The sequence below is a fragment of the Theropithecus gelada genome, chromosome 4 (assembly GCF_003255815.1).
Source record: "Theropithecus gelada isolate Dixy chromosome 4, Tgel_1.0, whole genome shotgun sequence".
Classification (NCBI taxonomy): domain Eukaryota; kingdom Metazoa; phylum Chordata; class Mammalia; order Primates; family Cercopithecidae; genus Theropithecus; species Theropithecus gelada.
In genome coordinates this window covers 106,823,815-106,829,814 of record NC_037671.1, presented here as the reverse complement: position 1 = coordinate 106,829,814, position 6,000 = coordinate 106,823,815, and the positions used below count along the sequence as shown (strand labels likewise).

Below are 6,000 nucleotides of genomic sequence, written 5' to 3'. Positions count from 1 at the left end.
GTGGGCTCTTGTCTGCAGACAAGCGTGGTCTAGCAGGTCAGGAACAGACAGTGCTATCCCTGTAGCTTACCATCTTTTAAAACTCCTTAGTTCTATTTTTTAAAATGTTTCCCAGGGGGAGAAAAATGAACACCTCTGTAACAAAAATAAAATAAAATAAAATAAAATAACAACAGTAGTCATAATAATGAGAAAAGCCAAATAAGCACATGTAAGTGCGTTTTTTTCCTTCGAGATTTATTTTTTGTTTGATGAATCTGACACCAGTCAGGGAGAGGAGAATGTTGTGACCCAGCAGAAAAATACGGCCCCAGAGGAGGGGCGGCTTCTTCCTGCCTGGGTGGGTTTGGTGCTGGGGTTTATTTGTTATTATTTTTTAATTTGTTGCTGGAAGTTTTTCTTTTGTTTACTTTTATAAATCTCTCCCCAGGCTTGCGAGCTTCCCCTCCCTCCCACCTCCCCTTCCCCTGCCCCCAAATTTCATTTTTAAAAAGCGAGCTTGCTCGCCAGGTGTGTCCCCCAAGCTCTCACAGCTCTAATAAATAAGGAGCACCTGTAAAACAGTAGCTTGACTTGTGAAGTGACTCTGTACAAAGGAGAATCTAGAAATACAGTATGTACACCGCATCCTCGGGCCGTGGCGCTTCAAGGCTGGTGCCACACCGTCCTGGCCCTGCCCACCCGCGACTCGCCACCCCTCCTGTTGAGGCTCCACGGCCTTGTGGGGCAGGGGAACCTGGACCCTTCCAGAGGGAACAACTGCTTTATTTGAGTTAGTAAACAGATACACTGAATCACAAGGTGATTTGATTTTTTTTTTTTTTTTTAGTTTTCTTCCTTTTTTGATTTTTTTCTTAATTTTTTCTCTTCTTTTCTTTTTTTTTCTTTTTTTTTTTTTTCTGTACTCATCAGAATGGGATACTCCACAACTGTCTCACCAACTCAGTGCCAGTACACATGCTCTAGAGGACTTCTGGACTCGCAGCTACAACTGTACAAGTGCACACAAGTGAATCTACCCTGTTATCCTCCACCCACTGATTGAGGATTGAATTGCACATTTCTCTTAACCATGACAGGAGAAAGCAAACAGTGAAACAGAATCATGGGTGATCTTTCTCACTTTCCCTCTTGTTTTCATTGGTTTGTCCATACCATTCTAATTATCATGAAAGGGCTCTGCGTATAGAGAGATTGTCTCACTGACTTCCTGGATCACCGAAAACCATCAGGGTTGAAATTTCATCCGAGTCTTTCCTGACGCCCAGCAAATATTCCCCCTCGGATTATTTTACACCTTGAGGGCATTTTGGTCTTCAGTTCAACACTCTTGCTCTGTTCCCAAATGGGGCGCTATTTAGGGGAATTTAAAGAGAAAGCTGAGAAGAATAAACATTTACCGAGTTCTCTTGGCATTCAGTCTCTGAAAAACCACAGTATAAACTATTCATGCTGCTTCTTACATCTGTCAAATCGAAAATTAAAAGCCATAAAAGTGTAACACTGAAAATATGGCATCAAAAAGGATAAAGGTGGCCTTTGTAAAAATAACAAGAAAAGTATATTAGCCAATAAAATATTCTAACTCTTCATTTAAAAGTGCATCCCGGGCAGGACAGAGATGACTCTGAAGCGTTGGGCCTCCAGGACCACCCCTCTCCGCCATCAAAACGTGAACAGTATAGGTCCAAAACCATACAATGCAAATCACAATTCTTAGTGTAGCAGCAAAACCACAGCAGTTTTTAAAAAGATTAAAAAAAGATTTTTTGTGTTCCAATCCATATCATCTTCCAGCCTCAGCCGCTGAGCCTTGAAGACGGGGCGGGGAGAATACCTACATTGGTCCTTGTGGCTTGTTGGTATTTCATTTTTTTTAAAAGCCAGGGGTGAAATCCCTAAGTTCCTCTGGGGAGAAGCAGAGATGGTGGCAGCAGGAAGGCTGGGCCTGCTTGGTGGGTCCAAGACGCGCGGGCTTCTCTGGGCTAGAGGCCATCGAGGGAGGGCTGCTTCCTCTGAGATGCTTAATGACAGGAAGCGGCTTTATTTGCTTGAGTTTTAGCCAGAGGGGGTGGTGAGCTGACCAGCTGGTGTCATTGGATGGCGTGACATGGTTTGCTCTGCGCCCTCTCTCCATGAGCGTACCCTGTGAGTGAGCATTCCTGGAAGAAGAGCAGAAGGGGCTGTCAGAATCCACTGGACCGATCCCCCTCCCTCCACCCAGCTGGGGAGAACCCAGGCATGAGTCAGACAGCACCGCACTCTCCAGCCGCCAGGGCAGACCTAGGATGAGCCCCAGAACCGCTGCAGCACAGCGTGATTTCAACAGGAGTTTCATTCACGGTCTGCTCAGGTCAGCCCTGCCAGCTTTGTGTGAGGAAATGAAACTCAAGTCGCTTTTTGGAATACCATAATGAGCAGGGTGTACCACGCCCTCATCCAAAGACCACAGCATCCTTTGCAACCCAGCAACCCTTCCCCCTCCACATGACTGCATGCTTAACCAGCAGGAGGCTTTTTTTGTCTTTACTTTTCTTTCTTTCTTTTTTTTTTTTTTTTTTTTGAGACAGGGTCTCGCTCTGTCGCCCAAGCTGGAGTGCAGTGGCACAACTGGCTCACTGCAATCTCTGCCTCCCAGTTTCAAGGGATTCTCCTGCCTCAGCCTCCCAAGTAGCTGGGATTACAGGTGTGCACCACCATGTCCAGCTAATTTTTGTATTTTTAGTAGAGAACAGGATTTCACCATGTTGGCCAGGCCTCGTCTTGAACTCCCAGCCTCAAGTGATCCACCCACCTTGGGCTCCCAAAGTGCTGGGATTACAGGCGTGAACCACTGTGCCCAGCCCCAGCAGGAGGTCTTTTGAGTCACCCAAGGTCACTCCAAAGCCAGGTAAGGTCACGGGGGACCCTGGAGCTCCAGACCTCACTCCTGTAACCCTATGTCTCAGCTCTGGTATTTGCTGAAAAGAGGGCCAACAGATTCACTTTTTGGCAAGTGGAAAATTACCATGGACACATATACCTATCTTCAGAAGTTTCCCACAAAGGCAACTAAGCTGGAAGAAATGCCTGCTTTTCTCCGTGTGTGGGTCTTGCCTGTAAAAGGTGAGCCATTCACATGTCTTCACGTCCAAAACAAACAGTAGCACTGGACTGGAAGAAAATAAACCAACCAAGAGCCTTGGGGTCCCAGGGCAGAGGCTCTGAACAGGATTTTCCACCAGGAAAGTTAGTTTCTGGGGAAGGCTCATCCCAACATTCACCAAGACATGAGGCTCTGCCTCTTTATCCCTGCAGGCTTCTTTCATTTGCTGCCAGTCGCTTGGTTTGAAATACAGCTTCCTGAGGCCACTCAGTCATTCCCGGGAGCAGCCACTTAGAAGTCTGCCAACTGCACGGTAAAGCCCCAGAGGTCAGGGGCTTGTCTGTTTTGCTCGTGTCTCTACACCCAACTCCTAGCTCAGAGTCTGGCCCGCTGTGGGCGCGCGACACACTTTGATCACGTGAGTGGGTCAGGCGGCTCTCTTCTGCCATGCCCCAAAACAGCACCTTTTCTTCCTGCCAATAAATGAGGCCGTCAGAAATGTGAATGGGTAAAATTTGGCTAAGGTGAGGTGGTGACAGAGGACTTGTAAACGTCTTTACAACTGTTGAGATTATTCTTAGAACAACGAACAAATAACTCCAGAGAGGTGATAGAATGTAGGACTTGAAGGGACCCCAGAGATAATACAGTACCATTTCCTCATTTTATAGTGAAGAAATGGAGCCACAAAGCGACCTGGAAGCTTGCTTGGAGTGTTTGCAACATGAATTTAGCAAGAGCAAGAGGAGGTCAAATGCCCATTGGGAGGACTAAGTGGAAGCTTGTGCTTTGAACTCTGCTATCCAAATCCTGGTGTTAATGGCAACAATAATCAGCAGCAGCCAAAAACAAGGTTTGAAAGTTTCACTGTGCACGACAGGAAATGCCTGAGTTCCCCCAATCACATTAAATCACCAGATCTGTGTGTACTTAATATGTATATTAAATAACCAAAGTGAAAATGCAAAACACCACAAATATGTAATGGGGGTGGAATTACAAGGCCATGGAAACCTTTTCATTTGGCACGGTCAGATTTGGAAATGTGGATATTTATCTCTGAATAAAGAGTTCACATTTGACTGTCTTTCTTTCTCTCTGTCTCTCTCTCTTTCTTTCTTTCAAATAAGTGACAATGGAGAGAAGGGATACAAAAACAAAAGCACCAAGATCCACCATCAAATGTGAGGCCACAAAAAACTGAGGAGCTGCAGAGATGACAAGTGGATCCAAAGACACCGGGGTCACTTCTTCTGGGGACAGTTCTTTTGCATTTAGCAAGCACAGCCTGGAAGTTGCTGTGGAGGGAGGGAAGCCATCCCCACCTCTGGGCCTGGAACCAAGAGTGACTGAATCTTGTAGTTAGAGGGGGCCTCCAAATTCTTTCTTTAAAAGGGAGAAGGGAGAGTGTTTAACATTTTCCTCCAGTAACTGGGAAACACCACCATTTTGAATTGCTTACTTAAGAATGCTGCAACTGCTTTTTTTAATAATGTAGTTTTTTTCTTTAATGCATCCACTATTTTAAAAAAGGAATATTTCTCCAGTAAGTTTCTTTATATTTAAATCACCTTTGGACAAAGACCAAACATGGACAGCATCAGCCTACTTAAAGAAAATTTCCAGGCTTTCACAAGAGACTCGGGAAAACGAGATTTATAATAAGAGCCATTCTGGAACCTTAACTACAGCATTTGCCATCCCAAACACTATAATAATCATTATTATTCTCTGGTATCTATTATTGTCTGGTAAATAATATGTGTTTTCCCCCAAAGTTCTAAAGGGTGCAGCTGCACTACACTCTATTTTTCGCAGCCCTAGTCCTGCTGCTCTGAAAAGCTTGCTCACATGAAGCTTATTTTAAGAGAATGGTAAAGTAGACAATTTGTGCTGTTTCCTTCCCTCTCACCACATACTTGCCGTGTCTGGGACACCTACAAAGGCCAGATGGTGGCAGTACAAGTCCCTCTCTGCTGATAACATTTGAGGAGGGGGTAGTATTGAAGGCATCCTCATTTGTCCTTCTGGCTCTGGCTGGTTCAGGGCAGCCCCCTTGTTGGTGACACAGGAAAAGACTCTTGAATCGACGAAAACGAAGAGCCAAGCTGGGCTTCACTTTTCTGATATGTATTGGTATGCATGGTATGAAATCTAACAGAGTGGGGAGGAAACAAGCTTGGGATTTTTAGAAAGTGATCATGGCAGGAAGTTCCAGAGTCTGGAGCTGGTTCGATTTTGCCCTTGTCAAGCAGAAGATCTTACCAAAAAACGGTCCTCCATGTCTAAATGTCTTCATCTGTGCAAAGGGGAAATTTCTACAGTAAGTGAAACAGAGACCCAAGTTAGAGTCCAAATGCCTCTGACTGGCTGTGTGACCTCGGACCTGTTCCTCAGCCACCCTCCCTCAGAGCCCTGATTCCTTCTCCATGTTCCTCAGCCACCCTCCTTCAGAGCCTCCATTCCTCCTCCATGTTCCTCAGCCACCCTCCCTCAGAGCCTTGATTTCTCCTCCATGTTCCTTAGTCACCCTCCCCCAGAGCCTCGATTCTTCTACCATGTTCCTCAGCCCCCCTCCCCCAGTGCCTTGATTCTTCTATGTTCCTCAGCCACCCTCCCTCAGAGCCTCGATTTCTCATCCATGTTCCTCAGGCAACCTCCCCCAGAGCCTTGATTCTTCTATGTTCCTCAGCCACCCTCCCTCAGAGCCTCGATTCCTCCTCCAAGTTCCTTAGTCACCCTCCCCCAGAGCCTCGATTCTTCTATGTTCCTCACCCACCCTCCCTCAGAGCCTTGATTCTTCTACTATGTTCCTCAGCCACCCTCCCTCAGAGCCCTGATTCCTTCTCCACGGTCTTCAGCCACCCTCCCTCAGAGCCTTGATTCCTCCTCCATGTTCCTCAGCCACCCTCCCC

The 6,000-nt window shown here is 46.2% G+C and overlaps 1 protein-coding gene across 1 annotated transcript in view; it reads right to left on the bottom strand.

The window, feature by feature from the left end:
• Positions 1 to 202: 202 nt before the first annotated feature.
• Positions 203 to 6,000, bottom strand: part of SOBP (sine oculis binding protein homolog) — a 172,803-nt gene continuing 167,005 nt past the window's right edge. The window contains exon 7 of the mRNA XM_025383025.1: positions 203 to 2,162. The gene's annotated coding sequence lies outside the window, so the exon portion shown is untranslated. The remainder of the gene's footprint in view (positions 2,163 to 6,000) is intronic.